Source organism: Symphalangus syndactylus, chromosome 15 (genome assembly GCF_028878055.3).
Source record: "Symphalangus syndactylus isolate Jambi chromosome 15, NHGRI_mSymSyn1-v2.1_pri, whole genome shotgun sequence".
NCBI lineage: Eukaryota > Metazoa > Chordata > Mammalia > Primates > Hylobatidae > Symphalangus > Symphalangus syndactylus.
In genome coordinates, this window is record NC_072437.2 from 74,490,507 (window position 1) to 74,515,670 (window position 25,164).

Consider the following 25,164-nt stretch of genomic DNA (forward strand, 5'->3'; position numbering starts at 1 on the left):
ACAACCCTATAGTAAGACTCCTCCCAGACTAGTCTGGCACTCAGGGTAGGCTTTTACCAATCCAACCTCCTAATAGGGAAACTGAAATGCAAGATTCCAAGGACAGAAGCAACCAACAAGCAAGACCCTAAATTCCTTTTTAATCCACTTTTTCAGCACGACCAACTTTTCTATGTGAGAGGCTCTCAGTCCCATGTATTTCAAATTATGACTTACTTTTCCTCTTGCTTTTTTTTTTTTTTTTTTTGAGACCGAGTCTCAATCTGTCACCCAGGCTGGAGTGCAATAGCATTATCATGGCTCGCTAAAGCCTCAACCTCCCAAGCTCAGGTGATCCTCCCACCTCAGCCTCCTGAGTAGCTGGGACTACAGGCACGTGCCACTATCCCAGCTGATTTTTTGTATTTTTCTGTAGGGATGGGGTCTCACCATCTTGCCCAGGCTGGTCTCAAACCCCTGGGCTCAAGCAGTCTGCCTGCCTTGGACTCCCAGAGTGCTGAGATTACAGGTGTGAGCCACCATGCCTGGCCCATATTAAGACTTTCAGAGCATCTGAAGTTTGTTCCTCTCTGGACCAGCTCCAAAGCTAAAGCTGACAGAAATCCCAGAATATGATTCTCAGGCTGCCCCGTCACCACTGACAGTGGGCACAGGAATAGCCTAACCATTAGGAAAATGAAAGAAGGAAAGATAAGCACAAGGCTAATGTGGAAGCCTTCAAAGTTGGAGATGTCCAACAGCAGCAGGAATAACTTGGTGTTAGTCATTGCTCTTAATTAATAATGTATAAATCCTGGGGATTTCTTTTGCTTCTTTCTCCTATTGGATCTCTTATTTTGGGGGTTCTGTTTCTTCCTCTTTCATGGCTGACTCCTTCATTTTCTGGAGCTCATCCTCTAGGACTAGATTTCTCAACCCTGACACACATTATTGACATTTTGGACCAAATAACTATTTGTTTTGTGAGTCTGGAGGGGTGAGCAGGGGATTGTAAACAATAAAAGCTGTGTAACCTTTGTAAAAGAGGCTAGAATTTATTTCTAAGACAGTAGAGAGACACTGAAAGGTTTTAAGTGGCAGAATGACAGGGCCACATATGCATTTTAGAATTGCTCTACCTACACTATGGAGATTAAATTGAAGGAGTTAAAGTCAGGAAAGCCAATTAAGAGATTGTTATAAACCAGGCATCGTGGCTCACGCCTGTAATCCCAGCATGATTTTAAAGGCCGAAGCGGGAAGATTGCTTGAGCTCAGGAGTTCGAGACCAGCCTAGGCAACATAACATAGTGAGACCTCATGTCAGCAAAAGATAAAAAAAAAAAAAAAAAGACCTTTTTTTTTTTTTTTTTTTTTGAGACGGAGTCTCACTCTGTTGCCCAGGCTGCAGTGCAGTGGCGCAATCTCGGCTCACTGCAAGCTCCACCTCCCGGGTTCATGCCATTCTCCTGCCTCAGCCTCCCAAGTAGCTGGGACTACAGGCACCTGCCACCATGCGCAGCTAATTTTTTGTATTTTTAGTAGAGACGGGGTTTCACCGTGTTAGCCAGGATGGTCTCGATCTCCTGACCTCGTGATCCACCCGCCTCAGCCTCCCAAAGTGCTGGGATTACAGTCGTGAGCCACCGCACCCGGCCTAAAGAGACTGTTAATAATCATCCCAATGAAAAGGGATGGCTTTGTGTGGCAGTAAAGAGATGGGGGTAGATTTGCTAACTATTTATGAAGCAAAATCAAGAATACTTGGTTAATAATTTGACATGGCAGGAGAGGGCAGAGGTAAGGATGATTCCTAAGTTTCTAGTTTAAGTACTGTATGGCAGCAGGCGTTGTCTTTCTGTTGTTTAAGGAACACTATGGTAAAGCAGGTTTTGAAGAGGAAGATCAAAATAGTCCAGTTTTGGGCCAGGCATGGTGGCTCACGCCTGTAATCCCGGCACTTTGGGAGGCCCCAGGTAGGTGGATCACCTGAGGTTAGGAGTTTGAGATCAGCCTGGCTAACATGGTGAAACCCCGTTTCTACTAAAAGTACAAAAATTACCCAGGCATGGTGGCGCGCGCCTGTAATACCAGCTACTTGGGAGGCTGAGGCAGGAGAATTGCTTGAACCCAAGAGGTGGAGGTTGCCATGAGCTGAGATCGCACCACTACACTCCAGCCTGGGCAACAGAGTGAGACTCCATCTCCAAAAAACAAAACAAAAAAGTCCAGTTTTGATGTACTTATGAAGTAACAGTGTGCTGAGTGATATAAGCAAGATGGAGAACAGGAAACCCCAGACCCTCATTCTCCCACAGAGACATCAACTTAACAACATCATATGGACAAAATTGCCTTTCTGATAACTCCAAAAACCAGTTGAGAGTTTGCAGCACCCAAAGGTGCACAAAGCCAAGAGATGCAATAAAACAGGTAGGAAACTGTATAGCATTTTACTTGCCACTGGTAAAGAAAAGCAACGACAATTGTCATAGTTACAGCAAGGCAAGTGGGGATTTACAGTCAAAGAGCAGAGTGCAGGGTGGTGGTGGGGTGGGGGTGGAGGCGGGCATTGGATGGAAAATTACTAAGAGGCAAAGTCAAGGGAAGGGTGACATTCTGGTAAAACTGATTTGACAGGATTCTTGCTGAAGGCAGGCCAGGATGATGGAATGTCATCTGGAGGATGGTAGAGGATGATGAATTTGATTAGATGTCAAGAATGGAGAATTTTTGCTAAAACTGCAAGAAACAGTTTTGTGATGCAAAGATGAATACAGGAGCTCAAAGGTCAAGTCCTGGTTAAGTAGAGGGTTCAGAGGAATCTGACTAAAGTGTGGTCAAGGAGAGATTATTTGTCACCCAACCTATTCCCTATCCCTAGCACATTGTGGTATAATTGGGAGAAAATTTCCAATCCTCTTCTCCCTCAAGAGAGAAAAAGAGAAGGGAACCAACCATGAGTCCAATGTGCAGTCCTTTTGACAGTTCGCCCAAGGAGCAGATTTCTATCTCTCCTGACTTGGAGTGCTGATGGGAATAGCGGTTTAAATGCCAGGCTGGGGTCACTGAGATCAAAGGTGAGTGCCACAGCTTGTTATGGCAACAATAAGATTGTAGTACCACAGACAGACACCAAGGGGAGCAAGAGATTATGGGCTGCAGAAAAGAGGCAAACAAACCTTTAATTGAGGAATTATATCCACAGCCCAGAAAAGACTCATTGCCAAAAAAAGTTGGAAAAAGCCCTAGAATCTCTAGCGGGTTGACTGGTGAAGGTCTTACCCTGTATAAAGCCAGCCTGAAATGCCCAAAGCTTAAAAAAAGATTGCAAGGCATACAAAGAAGTAGAGAAACATGGCCCAAATAAATAAAATAAATCTCTAGAAACCGACCCTAAGATATGGAGATCTCTTAATTACTTGACAAATAATCCAAAATAATCATCTTAAAGATGCTCAAGCTAAAAGAGAACATACACCACAAAACAAAATCGGGAAAACAATGCATGTACAAAATGAGGATATCAACAAAGAGACAGAAACTACAGAAAAGAACCAAATGAAAATTCTGGAGCTGAAGAATATAATAACTGAATGGAAAAATTCACTGGAGGGTTCATACTTGATCAAAGAGAAGAAAGAGTCAGTAACTTTGAAAACAGTTCATTTGAAATTATTGAATCAGATGGAAAAAAATGAAGAAAAATGAAGGAACTTAAGGAGCTTATGGGACATCATCAAATGAAACAACATGGATTATGGATATCCCAAACATAGAAGAAAGACAGCGCTGAGATCCTACTTGAAGAAATAATGACTCTGTATTAGTCTGTTTTCATGCTGCTGATAAAGACATACCTGAGGCTGGGGAGTTTACAAAAGAAAGAGATACATTGGACTTACAGTTCCACATGGCTGGGGAGACCTTACAATCATGGTGAAAGGTGAAAGGTACATCTCATGTTGTAGCAGACAAGAGGAGAGCATGTGCAGGAAAACTCCTGTTTTTTTAAAAACCATCAGATCTCACGAGACTTACTCACTATCATGAGAACAGCGCAGGAAAGACCCACACTTATAATTCAATCACCTCCACCAGGTTCCTCCCACAGCATGTGGGAATTGTGAAAGTTACAATTCAAGATGAGATTTGGGTGAGGACACAGCCAAACCATTTCAGACCCCAAATTTCCCAAATTTGAGGAAAGAAATTGCCATACAAATTCAAGAAGCTCAACAAACTCCAATAAAAATAATCTCAGCAAGACCCATATAGAGTCATACTATAATCACATATTGTCAAAATTCTAAAGAGAATCTAGAAAGCAACAAAAGAAAAGTGACTGAGGTGGAGCCAAGGTGGCCGAATAGGAACAGCTCCAGCGTACAGCTCCCAGCGTGAGCGATGCAGAAGACGAATGATTTCTGCATTTCCAACTGAGGTACCGGGTGCATCTCACTGGGGATTGTCAGACAGTGGGTGCAGGACAGTGGGTGCAGTGCACCGAGCCTGAGCTGAAGCAGGGCAAGGCATTGCCTCACCCAGCAAGTGCAAGGGGTAGGGGAATTCCCTTTCCTAGGGGTGACGGATGGCACCTGGAAAATTGGGTCACTCCCACCCTAATACTGCGCTTTTCCAATGGTCTTAGCAAATGGCACACCAGGAGATTATATCCCGTGCATGGCTTGGAGGGTCCTATGCCCACGGAGCCTTGCTCATTGCTAGCACAGCAACCTGAGATTGAACTGCAAGGCGGCAGCGAGGCTGGGGGAAGGGCCCCCACCATTGCTGAGGCTTGAGTAGGTAAACAAAGCAGCCAGGAAGCTCGAACTGGGTGGAGCCCACCGCAGCTCAAGGAGACCTCCCTGCCTCTGTAGACTCCACCTCTGGGGTTAGGGCATAGCCAAACAAAACGCAGCAGAAACCTCTACAGACTTAAATGTCCCTGTCTGACAGGTTTGAAGAGAGTAGTGGTTCTCCCAGCACGCAGCCTGAGATCTGAGAATGGACAGACTGCCTCCTCAAGTGGGTCCCTGACCCCCGAGTAGCCTAACTGGGAGGCTCCCCCTAGTAGGGGCAGACTGACACATCACAAGGCTGGGTACTCCTAAGAGACAAAACTTCCAGAGGAACGATCAGGCAGCAACATTTGCTGTTCACCAATATCCGCTGTTCTGCAGCCTCCACTGCTGACACCCAGGCAAACAGGGTCTGGAGTGGACCTCCAGGAAACTCCAACAGACCTGCAGCTGAGGGTCCTGACTGTTAGAAAGAAAACTAACAAACAGAAAGGACATCCACACCAAAACCCCATCTGTACGTCACCATCATCAAAGACCAAAGGTAGATAAAACCACAAAGATGGGGAAAAAACACAGCAGAAAAACTGGAAACTCTAAAAATCAGAGCGCCTCTCTTCCTCCAAAGGAACGTGGCTCCTCACCAGCAATGGAACAAAGCTGGATGGAGAATGACTTTGACAAGTTGAGAGAAGAAGGCTTCAGATGATCAAACTACTCCGAACTAAAAGAGGAAGTTTGAACCCATGGCAAAGAAGTTAAAAACCTTGAAAAAAGATTAGATGAATGGCTAACTAGAATAACCAATGCAGAGAAGTCCTTAAAGGACCTGATGGAGCTGAAAACCACGGCACAAGAACTATGTGACGAACGCACAAGCCTCAGTAGCTGATGCGATCAGCTGGAAGAAAGGGTATCAGTGATGGAAGATCACATGAATGAAATGAAGTGAGAAGAGAAGTTTAGAGAAAAAAGAATAAAAAGAAACGAACAAAGCCTCCAAGAAATATGGGACTACGTGAAAAGACCAAATCTACATCTGATTGGTGTACCTGAAAGTGACGGGGAGAATGGAACCAAGTTGGAAAACACTCTGCAGGATATTATCCAGGAGAACTTCCCCAATCTAGCAAGGCAGGCCAACATTCAAATTCAGGAAATACAGAGAATGCCACAAAGATACTCCTCGAGAAGAGCAACTCCAAGATGCATAATTGTCAGATTCACCAAAGTTGAAATGAAGGAGAAAATGTTAAGGGCAGCCAGAGAGAAAGGTCGGGTTACCCACAAAGGGAAGCCCATCAGACTAACAGCTGATCTCTCGGCAGAAATTCTACAAGCCAGAAGAGAGTGGGGGCCAATACTTAACATTCTTAAAGAAAAGAATTTTCAACTCAGAATTTCATATCCAGCCAAACTAAGCTTCAGAAGTGAAGGAGAAATAAAATCCTTTACAGACAAGCAAATGCTGAGAGATTTTGTCACCACCAGGCCTGCCCTAAAGGAGCTCCTGAAGAAAGCACTAAACATGGAAAGGAACAACCAGTACCAGCCACTGCAAAAACATGCCAAATTGTAAAGACCATCAAGACTGGGAAGAAACTGCATCAACTAACGAGCAAAATAACCAGCTAATATCATAATGACAGGATCAAATTCACACATAGCAATATTAACCTTAAATGTAAATGGGCTAAATGCTCCAATTAAAAGACACAGACTGGCAAATTGGATAAAGAGTCAAGACTCATCAGTGTGCTGTATTCAGGAAACCCATCTCACGTGCAAAAACACACATAGACTCAAAATAAAGGGATGGAGGAAGATCTACCAAGCAAATGGAAAACAAAAAAAGGCAGGGGTTGCAATCCTAGTCTCTGATAAAACAGACTTTAAACCAACAAAGATCAAAAGAGACAAAGAAGGCCATTACATAATGGTAAAGGGATCACTTCAACAAGAAGAGCTAACTATCCTAAATATATATGCACCCAATACAGGAGCACCCAGATTCATAAAGCAAGTCCTTAGAGACCTACAAAGAGACTTAGACTCCCACACAATAATAAAGGGAAACTTTAACACCCCACTGTCAACATTAGACAGATCAACGAGACAGAAAGTTAATAAGGATATCCAGGAATTGAACTCAGCTCTGCACCAAGTGGACCTAATAGACATCTATAGAACTCTCCACCCCAAATCAACAGAATATACATTCTTCTCAGCACCACACCACACCTATTCCAAAATTGACCACATAGTTGGAATTAAAGCACTCCTCAGCAAATGTAAAAGAACAGAAATTATAACAAACTGTCTCTCAGACCACAGGGCAATCAAACTAGAACTCAGGATTAAGAAACTCACTCAAAACCACTCAACTACATGGAAACTGAACAACCTGCTCCTGAATGACTACTGCATACATAATGAAATAAAGGCAGAAATAAAGATGTTCTTTGAAACCAACGAGAACAAAGACACAACATACCAGAATCTCTGGGACACATTCAAATCAGTGTGTAGAGGGAAATTTATAGCACTAAATGCCCACAAGAGAAAGCAGGAAAGATCTAAAATTGACACCCTAACATCACAATGAAAAGAATTAGAGAAGCAAGAACAAACACTTTCAAAAGCTAGCAGAAGGCAAGAAATAACTAAGATCAGAGCAGAACTGAAGGAGATAGAGACACAAAAAACCCTTCAAAACATCAATGAATCCAGGAGCTGGTTTTTTGAAAAGATCAACAAAATTGATAGACTGCTAGCAAGACTAATAAAGAAGAAAAGAGAGAAGAATCAAATAGATGCAATAAAAAATGATAAAGGGGATATCACCACTGATCCCACACAAATACAAACTACCATCAGAGAATACTACAAACACCTCTACGCAAATAAACTAGAAAATCTGAAGAAATGGATAAATTCCTCGACACATACAGCCTCCCCAGACTAAACCAGGAAGAAGTTGAATCTCTGAATACACCAATAACAGGCTCTGAAATTGAGGCAATGATTAATAGCTTACCAACCAAAAAAAGTCCAGGACCAGATGGATTCACAGGCGAATTCTACCAGAGGTACAAGGAGGAGCTGGTACCATTCCTTCTGAAACTATTCCAATCAATAGAAAAAGAGGGAATCCTCCCTAATTCATTTTATGAGGCCAGCATCATCCTGATACCAAAGCCTGGCAGAGACATAGCAAAAAAAAAAAAAAAAGAATTCTAGACCAATATCCCTGATGAACATCGATGCAAAAATCCTCAATAAAATACTGGCAAACCGAATCCAGCAGCACATCAAAAAGCTTATACACCATGATCAAGAGGGCTTCATCCCTGGGATGCAAGGCTGGTTCAACATATGCAAATCAATAAATGTAATCCAGCATATAAACAGAACCAATGACAAAAACCACATGATTATCTCAATAGATGCAGAAAAGGCCTTTGACAAAATTCAACAGCCCTTCATGGTAAAAACTCTCAATAAATTAGGTACTGATGAGACGTATCTCAAAATAATAAGAGCTATTTATGACAAACCCACAGCCAACATCATACTGAATGGGCAAAAACTGGAAGCATTCCCTTTGAAAACTGGTACAAGACAGGGATGCCCTCTCTCACCACTCCTATTCAACATAGTGTTGGCAGTTCCGGCCAGGGCAATCAGGCAGAAGGAAATAAAGGGTATTCAATTAGGAAAAGAGGAAGTCCAATTATCCCTGTTTGCAGATGACATGATTGTATATCTAAAAAACCCCATCGTCTCAGCCCAAAATCTTCTTAAGCTGATAAGCAACTTCAGCAAAGTCTCAGGATACAAAATCAATGTGCAAAAATCACAAGCATTCTTATATACCAATAACAGACAAACAGAGAACCAAATCATGAGTGAACTCCCATTCACAATTGCTTCAAAGAGAATAAAATACCTAGGAATCCAACTTATAAGGGATGTGAAGGACCTCTTCAAGGAGAACTACAAACCCCTGCTCAACAAAATAAAAGAGGACACAAACAAATGGAAGAATATTCCATGCTCATGGATAGGAAGAATCAGTATCGTGAAAATGGCCATACTGCCCAAGGTAATTTATAGGTTCAATGCCATCCCCATCAAGCTACCAATGACTTTCTTCACAGAATTGGAAAAAACTACTTTAAAGTTCATATGGAACCAAAAAAGAGCCCGCATTGCCAAGACAATCCTAAGCCAAAAGAACAAAGCTGGAGGCATCACGCTACCTGACTTCAAACTATACTACAAGGCTACAGTAACCAAGACAGCATGGTACTGGTACCAAAACAGAGATATAGACCAATGGAACAGAACAGAGCCCTCAGAAATAATACCACACATCTACAACCATCTGATCTTTGACAAACCTGACAAAGACAAGAAATGGGGTAAGGATTCCCTATTTAATAAATGGTGCTGGGAAAACTGGCTAGCCATAGGTAGAAAGCTGAAACTGGATCCCTTCCTTACACCTTATACAAAAATTAATTCAAGATGGATTAAAGACTTAAATGTTAGACCTAAAACCATAAAAGCCCTAGAAGAAAACCTAGGCAATACCATTCAGGACACAGGCATGGGCAAGGACTTCATGTCTAAAACACCAAAAGCAATGGCAACAAAAGCCAAAATTGACAAATGGGATCTAATGAAACTAAAGAGCTTCTGCACAGCAAAAGAAACTACCATCTGAGTGAACAGGCAACCTACAGAATGGGAGAAAATTTTTGCAATCTACTCATCTGACAAAGGGCTAATATCCAGAATCTACAAAGAACTCAAACATATTTACAAGAAAAAAACAACTGCAAAAAGTGGGCAAAGGATATGAACAGACACTCCTCAAAAGAAGACATTTATGCAGCCAACAGACACATGAAGAAATGCTCATCATCACTGGCCATCAGAGAAATGCAAATCAAAACCACAATGAGATACCATCTCACACCAGTTAGAATGGTGATCATTAAAAAGTCAGGAAACAATGGGTGCTGGACAGGATGTGGAGAAATTGGAACACTTTTACACTGTTGGTGGGACTGTAAATTAGTTCAACCATGGTGGAAGACAGTGTGGCGATTCCTCAAGGATCTAGAACTAGAAATACCATTTGACCCAGCCATCCCATTACTGGGTATATACCCAAAGGATTATAAATCATCCTTTTAAAATCATTTATATGATTTATAAATCATAAAAATTTATAGCAATAAAGACACATGCACACGTATGTTTATTGCGGCACTACTCACAATAGCAAAGACTTGGAACCAACCCAAATGTCCAACAATGATAGACTGGCTTAAGAAAATGTGGCACATATACACCATGGAATACTATGCAGCCATAAAAAATGATGAGTTCATGTCCTTTGGAGGGACATGGATGAAGCTGGAAACCATCATTCTAAGCAAACTATCACAAGGACAAAAAATGAAATGCTGCATGTTCTCTCTCATAGGTGGGAATTGAACAATGAGAACACTTGGACACAGGAAGGGGAACATCACACACCAGGGCCTGTGGGGTTGGGGGAAGGGGGAGGGATAGCATTAGGAGATATACCTAATGTAAATGACGAGTTAATGGGTACAGCACACCAACATGGCACATGTATACATATGTAACAAACCTGCACGTTGTGCACATGTACCCTAGAACTTAAAGTATAAAAAAAAAAAGACATAGAAAAAGAAATGTATTGTATTCTTGAAACCAATTGCTAAAAGAGTAGATTTTGTGTTCTCACCACACCAAAAAAAGGATAAGTAGGTGTGGTTATGCATATGTTATTTAGCTCAATTTAGCCATTCCACATTGTATACATATTTCAAAATAATATGTATACAATAAGTATATGCAAATTTGATTTTTCATTTAAAAATAAAATTCTTGGCCAGGTGCGGTGGCTCACGCCTGTAATCCCAGCAGTTTGGGAGGCTGAGGCGGGCAGATCACTTGAGGCCAGGGGTTCAACACCAGCGTGGCCAACATGGCAAAACCCCATCTCTACTAAAAATACAAAAAAAAATTAGCCAGGGCACACACCTGTAATCCCAGCTACTTGTGAGGCTGAGGCAGGAGAATTGCTTGAACCCAGGAGGCAGAGTTTGCAGTGAGATGACATCATGCGACTGCACTCCAGCCTGGGGGACAGAGTAAGACTCTCTCTCAAAAAAGAAAATAATAATAAAATAAAAGTCTTAGGAATAAACTTAACCAAGGAGGTGAAAGACTTATACACTGAAAACTATAGGACATTGCTGAAAGAAATGAAAGAAGACAAAAATAAATGGAAAAACATTCCATGTTCATGGATTGGAATATTTTATGTTGTTAAAATGTCCATACAACTCAAAGTGATCTACAGTTCAGTACAATCCCTATCAAAATTCCAGGGGCCTTTTTTGAAGGAATAGAAAAAAAAGATCCTAAAATTCATATAGAATTGGAAAGGACCTTGAATAGCCAACACAATCTTGAAAAAGAACAAAAATGGAGGTCTCACACCTTCTGATTTCAAAACATATTAGAAACGAACAGTAATAAAGACACTGTGATCCTTGCTTAAATATAGACATATAGACCAATGGAACAGAATAAAGAGCCCAGAAATAAACTCTCATGTACATGGTAAAATGATCTTCAACAAGGGTGAGTAGACCACACGATGGAGAAAGGACAGTTTCTTCAACAAATGCTGCTGGAAAACTGGATATCTAAAAGCAAAAAAAAATGAAGTTGGATCTTTTCCTTCCAGCATATAAAAAATTAGCTAAAAATAAGCTGGACACAGTGGCTCACACCTATAATCCCAGCACTTTGGGAAGCCAAGGCGGGTGGATCATTTGAGGTCAGGAATTTGAGACCAGCCTGGGCAACATGGTGAAACCCTGTCTCTACTAAAAATACAAAAATTAGCAGGGCATGGTGGCACATGCCTGTAATACCAGACAGACACAGGAAGGGGAACATCACTCAGCCTCTCATGAGGCTGAGACAGGAGAATCACCTGAACCCAGGAGGCAGAGGTTGCAGTGAGCTGAGATCATGCCACTGCACTCCAGCCTGGGTGACAGAGAGAGACTCTATCTCAAAAAAAAAAAAAAGTGGCTAAAAATGGATTAAAGATCTAAATGAGGCTAGCCGCGGTGGCTCACGCCTGTAATCCCAGCACTTTGGGAGGCCAAGGCAGGCTGATTACCTGAGGTTGGGAGTTTGAGACCAGCCTGACCAACAGGGATAAACCCCAACTCTACTAATAATACAAAAATTAGCCAGGCATGGTGGCACATGCCTGTAATCCCAGCTACTTGGGAGGCTGAGGCACGAGAATCACTTAAACCCAGGAGGCAGAGGTTGCAGTGAGCCGAGATCATGCCATGCACTTCAGCCTGGGCAACAAAAGTGAAACTCTGACTCAAAAAATAAAAGATCTAAATGAAAGATGGAAAACTCTAAAATTCTCGGAAGAAAACAGGGGGAAATCTTCATGACATTGGATTTGGCAATGGTTTCTTGGATATGATACCAAAACATAGGCAACAAAAGCAAAAACAGACAGATGAGGCCACACAAAACTCAAAAATTTCTGTGTAGCAAAGGAAATAATCAACAAATTAAAGGCAACATACAGACTGGAAGGAACTATTTAAATTATATTTATGATAAGGGTTTAGTATCCAGAAGATACAAAGAACTCCTACCACTGCACAACAAAAACCAAATAACCTGATTTTAAAAAGAGCAAAAGATGAAGACATTTCTTTCGAGAAGATGTACAAATGGCCAACAAGCATACGAAAAGATGTTTTAACATCAGTAATCACTAGAGAAATGTAAATCAAAATCACAATGAAATACCTTACACTCATTAGGATGGGCCACTATAAAAAAATTAAAACCCAGAAAATAACAAGTGGCAAGTACGTGGAGCAACTGGAATCCTTGTGCACTGTTGGTAGGAATATAAAATGGTGCAACTACTACGGAAATCAGTGTGGAGATTCCTCAACAAATTAAAAATATTATCATATCCAACAATCCTTATACAAAAGAATTCATCCTCTGGTGGATGATAAGGTTAAGAGAGCAAAAATCAAACAAACAGGCTGGGAGTGGTCACTCACGCCTGTAACCCCAGCACTTTGGGAGGCCAAGGCGGGCAGATCACTTGAGACCAGGAGTTCGAGACCAGCCTAGCCAACATCGCGAAACCCCATCTCTACTAAAAATACAAAAATTAGCCAGGTGTGGTGGTGCATGCCTTTAATCCCAGCTACTTGGGAGGCTGAGGCAGGAGAATCGCTAGAATCCGGGAGGCAGGGGTTGCAGTAAGCTGAGATCACGCCTCTGCACTCCAGCCTGGGTGACAACTCCGTCTCAAAACAACAACAACAAACCAAAAACAAAACACCCTAAAGAATTCAAAGCAGTATCTCAAAGACATATTTTCACACCCACGTTGATAGTAGCATTATTCACAATAGCCAAGGTAGAAGCAAATGAAATGTCTGTCCACAAATGAACAAATAAACAGAATGTGAAACATACATACAATGTTATATAATACAGCCTGGAAAAGATAGGAAATTCTGACATTTGGTACACATGGATGGACATCTAGGACACTACACTGAGTGAAATAATGCAGCCACCAAATACAAATACTGCATGACCCCACTCATATGAAGTATCTAACGTAGTCAAATCCATTGAAATGGAAAGTAGAATGGTGGTTTCCAGGGCTGAGAGAAAGGAAGAGATGGGCAGTTGATTTTTTTTTTTTTTTTTTTTTTTTTTTGAGACAGTCTTGCTCTGTCGCCCAGGCTGGACTGCAGTGGCGCGATCTTGGCTCACTGAGACCTCTGCCTCCTGGGTTCAAGCGATTCTCTTGCCTCAGCCTCCAAGTAGCTGGGATTACAGGACGTGCCACCATGCCCAGCTAATTTTTATACTTTTGGTAGAGACAGGGTTTCACCACATTAGCCAGGCTGGTCTCAAACTCCTGGCCTCAAGTGATCCACCTGCCTCGGCCTCCCAAAGTGCTGCGATTACAGTCGTGAGCCACGGCCTGCATCGGTTGGCAGTTGATGTTTAATAGGAATAAAGTTTGTTTTTTCAAGATGAAAAGTTCTAGGGATCTATTACACAATAATGTGCATATACTTAGCACTGCTGAACTGTATACTTAAAAATGGTAAAGCCAGGCCAGGCGCAGTGGTTAAAATGCTAAATTTTATGTCTTTTTTTTTTTTAATCATAATTGAAGAAAGAAAAAAGGAAATAACAGAATGCCCAAACGGATATTTGGGCCAAGAGAAGCTCAAGAGAGAGATCTGGACTTGAGATAAGATTAGAAAACAACCAACCTGTTGATGACAATTAATCCATGAGGGGATGAAGACACCAGAAAAGCATGTAGAGTTAGAAAATGGCTTGTGATCCTGAGCCCTGCCATCACTTAGGAAGTGGCAGAGGAAGGGCCTGCAAATGAGCCTGGGAATGACTGGCCAAATTGGAGGCAAAAACAAAGACAGAATGGAGGAGGAAGGAGCAGTGGGCGTGCACAGTAAAGTCACGGGCATTGTGCTAGAATATTGCTTACAGCACGCCATTCAGGACAGCCCTAAACTGACACTCGGTACACATGGATATCAATGTAATTACTCATTCTGTGGTGGGTATCGGGGTGGTTTCCCGACATGGCTGAATGGCAGAAACACAATGTTAAGCAAAATATGCTGGACACAAGCAACCACATACTGTGTGATTCCACTAATACCAAGTACACAAACAGGCATGGTTGGAAAGAAGTGGGAAGGAGGCTTCTGAGGTGTGGGGTTTTATTTCTTGACTTGGACGTCAGTTTCTTCTGCTCAATTTGTGAAAAATCACCAATCTATATACTTACATGATCAAGAATATAGAAAGCTATTGAGTCCAAGTGTGGTGGCCCACACTTGTAATCCCAGCACTTTGGGAGGCCAGGGTGGGAGGATCATTTGAGGCCAGGAGTACAAGACCAGCCTGGACAACATAGCAAGACCCCCTCTTTTAAAAAAAAAAATTAGCCGGGTATGGTGGTACACCTGTAATCACAGTTCTTTGAGAGGCTCAGGTGGGAGAATCACTTGAGTTCAGGAGTTCAAGACTATACAGTGAGCTATGATCGTGCCACTGCACTCTAGCCTGGGTGACAGGGCAAGACCTGTTTCTAAAAATAAAAAATAAAAAAAATAAAAAAAAAGGTTTTGAGAGGTATAGAAATATAAGGACTAAAAAGTGGTTTTTGGGGCAGGTGGTGGCTCACACCTGTAATCTCAGCACTTTCAGAGGCTGAGGCAGGAGGATCACTTGAAGCCAGGGGTTCAAGACCAGCCTGGGCAACAAAGCAAGACCCTGTCTCTCTCTAAAAAACAACAACAACAAAAAAGTGGTCTTTGGATGAGAATTTTGGAATAGTGCTAGACAGAAGGAAGCATGAGATAATACTAGTGAGAGAGTAGATTGCAGGGTGAGATAGGAAGGTAAGCCACCCTGGACAAATTTGTAAAGGTTAGGAATGAACTCAGTGACGGCTGAAAGGCAGGGTACAAAGTGAGGTTGAGAGATGACTTTTTTTTCTTTAATTTGTTTAAGATGGGAAATGATACCAATTGCTCAGTTGCCTATTCCCCTTACCCAGCCTCAGGTCTGAGTATAATTCTCAGGCCTGATGGGGTTTGCAGTGTGGGCTTTATCTCCCTGTAGTCCTGAGGAGGAATGGCAGAGTAATGTTGGTGCCACTAGGGTGTCGTTCTCTTAAGACAGATACAATGCTGTTTCTTTACAATACTGGCTAAGTTGCTGTCACAAAAATACTCCAAATATGCGGTAGCTCAAACAAGATAAAGCATATTTCTTTCTCACTTAGCAGCCTGAAAGTGGGCAGGTGGTTCAGGGTGAGTAGGTGTTTTTGTTCCATTTCATCCAGGGACACCCTTTTGTCTTGGAGCCTGCAGCGGCACCAGGGTGTGCCATCTGCTACAGGGTGGAGGTGACTCAAAGCCCATGGGTAAGGAAAATGGGAGGATGCAGTAAGTTGTTTCCCTTTTTGAGGACCTAACCCAGAAGTTGCAATCATCAAATCTACTTACATCTCATTGGCTAGAAATGAGTGTCACGGCCACTCCCAGATGCAAGGGTGTGCACTCCAGCTGGATGGCTGGCCAGAATCAAATCCTGGGAATTGACACAGGAGGACAATTAGCGTTCTCTGCTTCCAATGCAACTCCAGCAATATCTTTCCAGAATTGAGACCTCTCATACTGTTCTGGCCTGTAGGGCAGATATTTGCTAGATACCTGGTATAAGCAAATCAGCTGCTTAGACTGGTGTCCCTTTCTTCTGAGACACAGTCTTGTTCTGTCATCCAGGCTGGAGTGCCGTGGTGCAGTCTGGACTCACTGCAACATCCACCTCCTGGGTTCAAGTGATTGTCATGCCTCAGACTCCCAAGTAGCTGGCATTACAGGTACACACCACCACACCTGGCTAATTTCTGCATATTTTTTTGTAGAGATGGGGTTTCTGCCGTGCTGCCCAGGCTTGTCTAGAACTCCTAAGCTCAGGTGATCCACCTGCCTCTCTCCCAAAGTGCTGGGATTACAGGCATGAGCCACTGCACCTGGCCGCTGGCACCCCTTTTGATTGGGCCACCCTCTACCTGGCCATGTCTGGATGCAAGTGTTGTGAGACATCTTAACTGTCATCCCACTCCTCCCTAGCTAGCACGGCAGAAGAGGTTTTCCTGGATTTCTTCTTTCTTATGACTAATCTAAAATAGGAAGATCTTCTCCTTCAGTGCGTTTATTTTTCATAATACCCAGGCAGAGTTCTCTTGCTTTGTCTTTCTGCTTATTACCTATTGAAAGGAAAGTTTCCAAATACAGGCAAAAATTCTTCACTTTTTCTTTTAATTTCAGTGCTCATATGTAGATCATTACAAACAGAACTTCTAAAAATGTTAGTAGTGACCGGCCTGGGCATTAGGCCAGGCCATAGCTCAGGATGCTGGAAGTCACTGAAGATGAAGGCAGGAACCACAGGAATGAGGGAGGTCTTGGGTGGCTGGTGAATGGCGGCGATGAGAACACGTAGGGAATGTCAAAGAAACTGGATTTTACACAAGGTAGAGGGGGAATGGCTTGCAAGTGATTGTGTGGAGAAAGGCAGAAAGTGACCTTACACCTTTTACAAAACACAAATGTTTTGTGACCTTACACCTTTTACAAAACACAAATGTTTTGTGACCTTACACCTTTTACAAATCAAAACGATCACAGACTGAAATGTAAAAAGTGCAAAACTAGCTGGGTGTGGTGGCATGCGCCTCTCGTCCCTTCTACTTGGGAGGCTGAGGCAGGAGGATCGCTTGAGCCCAGGAATTTGAGACTGTGGTGAGCCATGACTGTACCACTGCACTCCAGCCTAGGCAACAGACGGAGGCTCTCTCTCTTGAAAAAACAAACAAAAAAAAAGAAAAGTGCCAAACCAGAAAACTTCTAGAAGATAACACAGCAGAAAATCTAGATGAACTTGGATTTGGCAATGAGCTTTTATATGCAACATCAAAAGCAAGATTCATGAAATTATTGCCTGGGACACGTAGTTTCCCTAAGTAAGAAGAAATGGATCAAGAGATCTGCACATTTTGCACACTGAGGGCCACAGTCTGGGTAGCCAGCCCCCGGAAACAGGCAAATGCTAGGAATGCTGACATCAGCCAAAGACTGCTGGGTCTGACCTGCAGACCCTGGGCCGCACGACAGATGAAGAAATGCACTCAGACACAGGTATCCATCCCATGAAAGAGCAGGCTAGAGGTCCAGGCAGTTTCACAGAAAGAGCTGTAGCAGCTGCCAGCCCTCACAAGCTGGTGCCCCATGCATTTATTCAGTACAGATCTAATGACAAAGGTCTCGAGTAAACACCACTAGAGGGTAATTAACATTGCTGACCTCCCAAGTAGAGAGCAGTCCTGCACCCACAGAGAACCAAAGGTGAGTCTTAGGACCACATGAGTAAACGAGACATTTGGATAAACTCCTCTACATTCCTATGTATCTACGCCCTAAGCTTTTAAGAGAATTCAGTTGCCTTCAGCTAAATCTTTTACTGAAGCTATGCAAACCTCCCAGCCTTCCAAGAAAGTTTGTGTCTATTTCCTATAAGTTTATTTTTATAATTTCTCCCACCACCCGGACTGATCCCCTATGGTAACATATTTGTGAATAAGGAACAATTTATTCCTCATCACATTGAGGAGCTGTGTGATCCTTCGTGCTGGATCAGAGATGAACACCAAGTGCCTTCCTAACACCAATGTCATCCTGAACGTCAACAGAAAACACTGGCCGTGGAGAAGTTTTTTAAACCTCTTGAAGCATTTTGCCAATGGCCAGACTTCAATCATCTTCCTTTATTTACAAAAAATTTAAAACCAGTGGCAACAAAGGCACAGTACTTAATAAAGCAACTAAGTTAGAAGTGCAAGACGCTGACTTACATGCTGTTGATAGATCTGGAGAGGCAGGACCATTTACTAGGCTGAAAAGGTGGTGGTCATCTGGTATCTTCCTAAAAAAAGTTTATCAGGGTCCTAATCCTTTTCTAGAAGGCAAACTGAGGCCTGGGACAAGACAAGGTCTTCTCCAAGGCCACACAACTCGTCAGTGACAGAGGATTCATTTCAAAGTCCTGTCCTTTCAGGTCTGTGCCTACAAACCAACGCTTAATCTGACTATTTCAACCTGGCCAAAAGCAACACAAAACACCCAACCACGCATTTTAGGGGAAGAAAATAACGGCGGCAACAGAGCAGACAGACAGGGGCAAGTCCAATGTGGCCTCCCAGATAAACCTCAATGCACTTACTTCTTTTGGCACAGATACTTCCTTCTGAACTTTGAAGGAAAGTCACATCACATTGCACTCTGTCCATGTGAATTCAACCCTGCTGTGTGAACCAAACTTAAACGCATTAAATTCTACAAATAGGCCGGGCACAGTGGCTAACACCTGTAATCCCAGCACTTTGGGAGGCCAAGGCGGGTGGATCACCTGAGGTCGGAAGTTCGAGACCAGCCTGACCAGCATGCAGAAACCCCATCTCTACTAAAAATACAAAATTAGCCAGGCGTGGTGGCGCATGCCTGCAATCCCAGCTTTTTCGGAGGCTGAGGCAGGAGAATCGCTTGAACCCAGGAGGTGGAGGTTGCGGTGAGCCAAGATTGCGCCATTGCACTCCAGCATGGACAATAAGAGCGAAACTCCGTCTCAATAAGTAAATAAAGTCATTCATTCTACAAATAGCCACTAGTAGAATTATTAAGATAGAAAACCATGATGGGTACTAACAGATTCACTCAGAAGGACTGGGCTAAAACTAATTCACATATGTGTAGCTCTGGCTCGAAGAAGACACAGGGCTTGGAGGAGGCAAGATTGTTCAGCATGAATTAAAATTGATTTATGAGCTTGCTGTAGCACTTGGAATAGAAAAAAATAATCTTTTCAGCGCTTTTGAACCCTCTCAAATTACACCAGTGTGCGACTGAGGAACAACAGCGCCGACCACCCATCCTTCTCGATCCTTCGGGAAATTAACTTTTTTTTGGATGGGAGAGTCAGTAGATGAGGCTTCATTTTCCATCAGGGAACACGAACTGCTGCGGGAAGATCCCAGCTTCTGGCTAAAGCTGGGGCGGTAGGAGCCGCCGGCCAGCTAGCCATCCAGTCCCCAGAGCCCGGGCTTTAGATAAAGCGTGGAGATGCAAACCAGTTTTGCCTCCAAGGACACGGCCAGGCGCGTCTCCTCCCGGGCCTCGCAAGGACCAAGTTAGGGAGACGACTTCCAACTTTCTCTGCCCGGCCCTAAACGCTCGCCGCCCCTGCCCAGCCGCCCACTCTCTGGCAGCCTGCAAGTCTCCATGCAGAAGCGGCTCCGTGCTGCCCCGCGGCGCGACAGGACTTCAGGGCAAAGAAGGACAAAAGTTCCCACCAGGTGGGCACTGCGGGAAGGTGGCCGACGACCCCGAGATTCTCCGGCGACCCCGGCGGGCCACCCCGGGGCGGTGAGGGTTCCCGCGGCACATGCGCGGCTGCGTCGGCCGCTTCCCCCGCCGCCCGGGAAGGTCACGCCGCCCGGACACCGAGGCTCTCCCGGCGCCCCGCGCCCCGCTCCCTCCGCCCGGCACGCTCCCCACAGCTGCAGGCGCCGGGCCAGTCTGCGCTTACTGCTGCGCCAGCGTGGCCACGTCCCGCTCAGGCTCCGCCGCCTGCCCTTGGCTCCGGGTAGCCGGCCGGGGCGGCCGCTTAACACCCACGTCAGCCGCGACCGGCCCTCCGCGCAGGCAGCCTTGGAGGCGGCCCCACGAGGCTCAGGAGCGCCCCTGCGACCGGGGGGCGGACTGCGCAGTGCCGCGTCCGGGCAGGAACCTGGAGCCGCCGCCGCCCACCGGCCTTGCCGCCATTCCCCCGCACGGGAAGCGGAAGTGGGCGCGGGACCGCGGCGCGCCCAGCCCAGCCCAGCCCGCGAGCTGGCGTGGCGCTGCTGCCTGCCTAGCAAAGCTGTAGGGCGGGGCCTGCGCCTCTGGGGACTTTCCCTCCTCTAGGCTCCCCGAGACCCTCTCTGAGGTCGGACCCTCAGCCAGCTGGGCTGAGGATGAGGGCTGGTGGCGGGAATGTCAGTGGTTGGGAGGACTTAAGTTTTTAGCTAGTTTGACCTTGTTGGGAGGCTAAGACCTTATTTATAAATTATATTTGAATATAAAATTATACTCTGGATTCAAGGCCCTAATATAAAATACAGTTGAGTATGAAAATACAGGAATTAGCAGGGCGCGGTGGCTCACACCTGTAATCCCAGCACTTTGGGAGGCCGAGGCGGGCAGATCACTTGGGTTCAGGAGTTCAAGACGAGCCTGGCCAGCATGGTGAAACCCCGTCTCTACTAAAAATACAAAAATTAGCCAGGCGTGGTGGTGCGCGCCTGTAATCCCAGCTACCCGGGAGGCTGAGGCAGGAGAATCGCTGGAACCCGGGAAGCAGAGGTTGCAGTGAGCTGAGACTGCACCACTGCACTCCAGCCAGGGCGACAGAGCGAGACTCCGTCTAAAAACACACACACACACACACACACAAAACAGAAAACTGGAATTGTAGTGATGGAAAGTAAATTCCCTTATTACCAGTTTTTTTTTTTTTTTTTTTTTTTTTTTTTTTAAAGCCAGGCTGGGCACGCTGGCTCACACCCGTGATCCCAGCACTTTGGGAGGCAGATGTGGGCGGATCCCCTGAGGTCAGGGGTTGGAGACCAGCCTGACTAACATGGTGAAACCCATTCTTTACTAAAAATACAAAAATTAGCCGGGCATAGTCGTGGGCGCCTGTAATCTCTGCCATTTGGGAGGCTGAGGCAGGAGAATGACTTGAACCCGGGAGGTAGAGGTTGCAGTGACCCAAGATCGCGCCATTGCACCCCAGCCTGGGCAAAAAAGTGAGACTCCTTTCCAAAAAGAAAAAAAAGCCATTTCCCAGTCCCCCTCTCCCGAGGAAATCCATCTGATGCCATTTCTGCAAGTGCACTGATGAAAACTGTAACACTGTCAGCTCTGATCTTGTAGTCCCTAAGGAACTATAGGTTATATCTGTGGTTCTCTGGCATTTTGTTAAACAAGTGGAAGCATTCGAGGAAACTGTTGTTTGCCCAGAGTAATTTTCTTTAATGCCCTAAGACAAAGGGTCAGAAAGGTCTTGGTCTATTTGAGACAGCCACTCAACATAACACACAGCCACTGCCTTCCCATTGCTTTGGTTCAGCCTTTGTGTATTGATTTTCATTTTCAACACTATTTTCTTCCTTAAACAGGGTGTGGGCCAGGCGCGGTGGCTCACGCCTGTAATCCCAGCACTGTGGGAGGCCGAGGTGGACAGATCACCTGAGGTCTGTTCGAGACCAGCCTGGCCAACATGGTGAAACCCCATCTCTACTAAAATTACAAAAATTAGCCCAGCGTGGTGGCATGTGCTTGTAACCCCAGCTAGTCGAGAGGCTGAGGCAGGAGAATCACTTGAACCCGGGAGGTGGAGGTTGCAATGAGCTGAGATTGCACCACTGCACTCCAGCCTGGATGACAGAGACTCCATCTGAAAAAGAACAAAAACGAAAAAAAAAACGGTGTGGTGACACATGCCTGTAGTCTCAGCTACTTGGGAAGCCAAGGCAGGAGGATCACTTGAGGCCAGGAATTGGAGGCCACAGTGAGCTATGATGGCACTGTTGCACTCCAGCCTGGGTGACAGAGAGACCTCATCCCTAAAACACACAAACACACACACACACACACACACACACATACACACACGCTGTCCACACAGTGTAATTTTCTTTTACAACTTTCAGCCTTGTTTGGATGTGCTGTTGGATTCTTTTTTTTTTTTTTTTTTGCTTGTTTCTGTTTTTGAGACAGAATTTCACTCTTCTCACCTGGGCTGGAATGAAATGGCATGGCCTCAGCTCACTGCAACCTCCGCCTCATGGGTTCAAGTGATTCTCCTGCCTCAGCCTCCTGAGTGGCTGGGATTATAGGCATGCGCCACCAAGCCAGGCTAATTTTGTATTTTTTAGTAGAGACAAGGTTTCACCATATTGGCCAGGCTGGTCTCGAACTTCTGATCTCAGAAGATCCACCCGCCTCGGCCTCCCACAGTGCTGGGATTACAGGTGTGAGCCACTGCACCCGGTGTGCTGTTGGATTATTACCTATGTTATTTAAGTGATTTGATTGGTGTTAGTGCTTAACATGAATGCACACCTGAATAGACCTCCCAGGCTGTAGTAGATGTTATGATGGGATCAGAGTGCCTGGTAAATGGGCACTCTTCAGAATCAGCACTTCAGAACTTGGGCTTCTGGACCATAATTGAATTACAGAAACAAGCCAGGGAGTTGGGATGACTTGTCCAAAGTGATAGGGAAGTAACTAATTGGAAGCAGATCCAGGAGCAGTAACTAGTTACAGCAGCCTAGAGGGGCTGGCAGTATCACTTGGTCTAGTGGCTTTTGCACCTTAAGAAAATGAGATCCAAAAGAACCCTGATTAAGGACAGACTTGGCTGGGTGCAGTGGCTCACGCCTGTAATCCCAACATGTTGGGAAGCCAAGGCAGGAGGATTGCTTGAGCCCAGGAGTTCGAGTCCAACCTGGGCAACACAGTAATGTAACTGCCCGGTGGGTTCTTCTTGCCTGCTGCCTTGACTGAGCCAATTTATCAAGATGGGGGAATTGCAATAGAGAAAGTTTAATTCACACAGAGCCAGCTATGCAGGAGACCAGGGTTTTATTATTACTCCAATCGATCTCCCCAAGAATTCAGGGATTGGAGTTTTTAGGGATAATTTGGTGGGTAGGGGGCCAGTGAGTAAGAGTGCTGATTGGTCAGGTTGGAGATTAAATCATAGGGAGTCTAAACTGTCCTCTTGCACCGAGTCGGTTCCTCGGCAGGGGCCACAAAACCAGATAAGCCAATTTATCAATCTAGGTAGTGCCAGCTGATGAAGCCATCAAGTACAGGGTCTGCAAAATATCTCAAGCACTGATCTTAGGTTTTACAACAGTGATGTCATCCGAGGAGCAATCTGGGGAGGTTTAGAATCTTGCAGCCTCCAGCTGTGTGACTCCTAAACCATAATTTGTAATCTTGTGGCTAATTTGTTAGTCCTACCAAGGCAGTCTAGTCCTCAGGCAGGAAGGGGGTTTCTTTTGGGAAAGGGCTGTTATCGTCTTTGTTTCAAAACTAAACTATAAACTAAGCTCCTTCCAAAGTTAGTTCAGCCTACACTCAGAACAAGGACGGTTTGGAGGTTAGAAGCAAGATGGAGTCAATTAGGTCAGATCTCTTTCACCATCATAGTTTTCTCGGTTATAATTTTTGCAAAGGCAGTTTCAGTGAGCCACTGTCTCTACAGAAAATTAAAAAAAAATTTTTTTTTTAAAACCTGGTGTGGTGGCATATGCCTGTAGTCCCATCTACTGGGGAGGCTATGGCAAGAGGATCGCTTGAGCCTGGGAGGTTGAAACTGAAGTGAGCCGTGTTCACTGCAGTCCAGCCTGGGCGACTGAGCAAGACCCTGTCTCAAAAAAAAAAAAAAAAAAAAGTAAAAGAAAAAGAAAAAAAGGAAGAACCCTGCTATAGATTAGAAAGAGCACTGGACTTGGGGCCAGGACGTTTGTGTAAATGTCCCTGTTGACCTTTAGTGAGTCAGCGTTTTGTAAACTCCAGCCACAGCATGACTGCATCACCATTCCTTTGAACCCCCTGTGCTCCATCAACCTTCTGGAACAATCCACCAGGCAGGGTGCCTGGAACTCTCCTTGAGCCATTGGCCCCTAGCCTAGTGCTTTGTCTTGTCTTCCTTGAGCCCCTTCCTCTCCTATCCTCACAAGGGCAGTTCCAAACTCTCATCACTCCCAAGCCTTCCACATTTCTCCACTCCATGCTTCCCCTGTGCAAGCATCAGCCTCAATTTGTAATATAAGAAACAATCGGAATTTTGCTCAGATTTTTAATACCTAATCTACAAAGTTACCATTTTTTTTTTTGAGATGGAGTTTCGCTCTGTTGCCCAAGCTAGAGTGCAGTGGTGCCATCTCGGCTCACTGCAACCTCTGCCTCCCAGGTTCAAGCGATTCCCCTGCCTCAGCCTCCAGAGTAGCTGGGACTACAGGCATGTGCCACCATACCCGGCTAATTTTTTTGTGTATTTTTAGTAGAAACGGGGTTTCGCTGTGTTGGTCAGGCTGGTCTTGATCTCCTGACCTCGTGATCTGCCTGCCTTGGCCTCCCAAAGTGCTGGGATTACAGGTGTGAGCCCCGACACCCAGCCTTTTTTTTTTTTTTTTTTTTTGCACAAACTCATTCATTTGTCTTCTGTCCAACTTACTTGCTGTGTCCCCTTGCCTAGCCCAGTGGCCTGTAAGAATGAGGTTGGGGAAGAAATCAAGGGTTAGAGAGGCCAAGTTACACAGGTGCTAAGAGAAGAGCAGGGACTCAGCAAAGTTCTGTCCAACTCTGAAGGTCAGGCGCTCAGCTGCTGCACTGTGCAGTGCTCCCTCCCAGAGGCTTCTTACTAAAAGCAAGTGGGCTGCAGGAACTGGAAGTTCTTTCTTCTGAAATACATCTCCCTCTATAATATTTTATAAAAGTCACCTTAGCAGCTTAAAATCTCCCACAACAGTGGCTCTTTCTGCTATCTTTATTTTAGGAATAGAGAAATAAATATATAGATGTTAAAATGCTTCCTA

The 25,164-nt window shown here is 44.6% G+C and overlaps 1 protein-coding gene across 5 annotated transcripts in view; it reads right to left on the reverse strand.

Moving 5' to 3' along the window:
• The window catches only part of MPHOSPH8 (M-phase phosphoprotein 8), a 75,177-nt gene extending 54,818 nt beyond the window's left edge, over window positions 1–20,359 (reverse strand). For 3 of the 5 annotated variants that reach the window (XM_055244057.2, XM_063619019.1, XM_055244058.2), the window contains exon 1: window positions 20,097–20,359. The gene's annotated coding sequence lies outside the window, so the exon portion shown is untranslated. Of the gene's footprint in view, window positions 1–15,955; window positions 16,041–20,096 lie in introns of all 5 variants that reach the window. The other 2 variants (XM_063619018.1, XM_063619020.1) reach the window with 2 other exon arrangements.
• Between the last annotated feature and the right edge of the window lie 4,805 nt (window positions 20,360–25,164).